Here is a 3,621-nt window from a genome sequence, read left to right as displayed (position 1 = left end):
CACACACACACACACACACACACACACACCACACACACACACACACACACACACACACACACACCACACACGCACTCACACACACACACACACACACACACACACACACACACACACACACACACACACACACAGTATCACACACACACACACACACACAGACACACACCCTGGATCAGAGTCGATCACGACTAGATGGTCAAAACTAGTGCATAAAGTAGTGCACTATATAGGGTTTAGGTGTCATAAAGTAGTGCACTATATAGGGTTTAGGGTGTCAAAGTAGTGCACTATATTGAGAATAGGTGTCATAAACTAGTGCACTATATAGAATAGGGTGTCAAAGTAGTGCAGTATATAGGTTTAGGTGTCATAAAAAGTAGTGCACTATATAGGGTTTATGGCGTCATAAAGTAGTGCACTATATAGGGTTTAGGGTGTCATAAAGTAGTGCACTATATAGGGTTTAGGTGTCAAAGTAGTGCACTCATAGGGTTTAGGGAGTCATGTAGTAGCACTATATAGGGTTTATGGTGTCATAAAGTAGTGCACTGTATAGGTTTATGGTGTCAAAAGCAGTGCACTATATAGGGTTTAGGTGTCATAAAGCAGTGCACTATATAGGGTTTAGGTGTCACTACTTAACGCAGAGATGTGTGTCCCAAACGGGACCCTCGTGCACTACTTTAGGCCCATAGGGCTGCAGTCTAAAGTAGTGCACTGTATAGGGTTTAGGACGCTCACCTTAGTAAGTCTCTGTGCCTGTCCTCCTCCCACCTCACTCCTCTCTGACCCAGTTCAAAGAACTCTGCCCTCCTCCTGAACACACACACACACACACACACACACACACACACACACACACACACACACACACACACACACACACACACACACACACACACACACACACACACACACACACACACACACACACACAGAGTGAGAGAGTAAGGAGTCTCCCCTGCTAGATGTAGAATCACATGGTAGACTGGACAGAGCTCCCTGCCCTCCAGGACCTCTATACCAGGCGCTGTCAGAGATGTAGAATCACATGGTAAAGTGGACAGAGCTCCCTGCCCTCCAGGACCTCTATACCAGGCGGTGTCAGAGATGTAGAATCACATGGTAGACTGGACAGAGCTCCCCTGCCTTCCAGGACCTCTATACCAGGCGGTGTCAGAGATGTAGAATCACATGGTAGACTGGGGGCAGAGCTCCCCTGCCTTCCAGGACCTCTATACCAGGCGGTGTCAGAGATGTAGAATCACATGGTAAACTGGGGCAGAGCTCCCTGCCCTCCAGGACCTCTATACCAGGCGGTGTCAGAGATGTAGAATCACATGGTAGACTGGGCAGAGCTCCCTGCCCTCCAGGACCTCTATACCAGGCGGTGTCAGAGATGTAGAATCACATGGTAAACTGGGGCAGAGCTCCCTGCCTTCCAGGACCTCTATACCAGGCGGTGTCAGAGATGTAGAATCACATGGTAGACTGGACAGAGCTCCCTGCCCTCCAGGACCTCTATACCAGGCGCTGTCAAAGATGTAGAATCACATGGTAACTGGGGCAGAGCTCCCTGCCCTCCAGGACCTCTATACCAGGCGGTGTCAGAGATGTAGAATCACATGGTAGACTGGACAGAGCTCCCTGCCTTCCAGGACCTCTATACCAGGCGGTGTCAGAGATGTAGAATCACATGGTAGACTGGACAGAGCTCCCTGCCCTCCAGGACCTCTATACCAGGCGGTGTCAGAGGTGTAGAATCACATGGTAAACTGGGGCAGAGCTCCCTGCCCTCCAGGACCTCTATACCAGGCGGTGTCAGAGATGTAGAATCACATGGTAGACTGGACAGAGCTCCCTGCCATCCAGGACCTCTATACCAGGCGGTGTCAGAGATGTAGAATCACATGGTAGACTGGACAGAGCTCCCTGCCATCCAGGACCTCTATACCAGGCGCTGTCAGAGATGTAGAATCACATGGTAAACTGGGGCAGAGCTCCTGCCCTCCAGTACCTCTATACCAGGCGGTGTCAGAGATGTAGAATCACATGGTAAACTGGGGCAGAGCTCCCTGCCCTCCAGGACCTCTATACCAGGCGGTGTCAGAGATGTAGAATCACATGGTAGACTGGACAGAGCTCCCTGCCCTCCAGGACCTCTATACCAGGCGGTGTCAGAGATGTAGAATCACATGGTAGACTGGGCAGAGCTCCCTGCCCTCCAGGACCTCTATACCAGGCGGTGTCAGTTTACCATGTGATTATACATCTCTGAAAAAAAAAAAAACCCAAAGCACAGCTCCAAGCTACGCAAGAACTATTTAGGGAAGAAGCAGTCATCTGGTATTCTGTCTAGGGCTACGTCCCTTCCGTCTTCAAGAGAGCGAGAGTTGCACCCTTCTGAAAAACCTACACTCGATCCCTCCGATGTCAACAACTACAGACCAGTATCCCTTCTCTCTTTCTCTCCAAACTCTTGAGCGTGCCGTCCTTGGCCAGCTCTACCGCTATCTCTCTCAGAATGACCTTCTTGATCCAAATCAGTCAGGTTTCAAGACTAGTCATTCAACTGAGACTGCTCTTCTCTGTATCACGGAGGCGCTCCGCACTGCTAAAGCTAACTCTCTCTCCTCTGCTCTCATCCTTCTAGACCTATCGGCTGCCTTCGATACTGTGAACCATCAGATCCTCCTCTCCACCCTCTCCGAGCTGGGCATCTCCGGCGCGGCCCACGCTTGGATTGCGTCCTACCTGACAGGTCGCTCCTACCAGGTGGCGTGGCGAGAATCTGTCTCCTCACCACGCGCCTCACCACTGGTGTCCCCAGGGCTCTGTTCTAGGCCCTCTCTTATTCTCGCTATACACCAAGTCACTTGGCTCTGTCATAACCTCACATGGTCTCTCCTATCATTGCTATGCAGACGACACACAATTAATCTTCTCCTTTCCCCCTTCTGATGACCAGGTGGCGAATCGCATCTCTGCATGTCTGGCAGACATATCAGTGTGGATGACGGATCACCACCTCAAGCTGAACCTCAGCAAGACGGAGCTCCTCTTCCTCCCGGGAAGGACTGCCCGTTCCATGATCTCGCCATCACGGATGACAACTCCATTGTGTCCTCCTCCCAGAGCCAAGAACCTTGGCGTGATCCTGACAACACCCTGTCATTCTCAACTAACATCAAGGCGGTGTCCCGTTCCTGTAGGTTCATGCTCTACAACATCCGCAGAGTACGACCCTGCCTCACACAGGAAGCGGCGCAGGTCCTAATCCAGGCACTTGTCATCTCCCGTCTTGATTACTGCAACTCGCTGTTGGCTGGGCTCCCTGCCTGTGCCATTAAACCCCTACAACTCATCCAGAACGCCGCAGCCCGTCTGGTGTTCAACCTTCCCAAGTTCTCTCACGTCACCCGCCTCCTCCGCTCTCTCCACTGGCTTCCAGTTGAAGCTCGCATCCGCTACAAGACCATGGTGCTTGCCTACGGAGCTGTGAGGGGAACGGCACCTCAGTACCTCCAGGCTCTGATCAGGCCCTACACCCAAACAAGGGCACTGCGTTCATCCATCTCTGGCCTGCTCGCCTCCCTACCACTGAGGAAGTACAGTTCC

Source organism: Oncorhynchus keta, unplaced genomic scaffold (assembly GCF_023373465.1).
Source record: "Oncorhynchus keta strain PuntledgeMale-10-30-2019 unplaced genomic scaffold, Oket_V2 Un_contig_4096_pilon_pilon, whole genome shotgun sequence".
Lineage (NCBI taxonomy): Eukaryota > Metazoa > Chordata > Actinopteri > Salmoniformes > Salmonidae > Oncorhynchus > Oncorhynchus keta.
Note: the sequence above shows the minus strand (reverse complement) of the source record.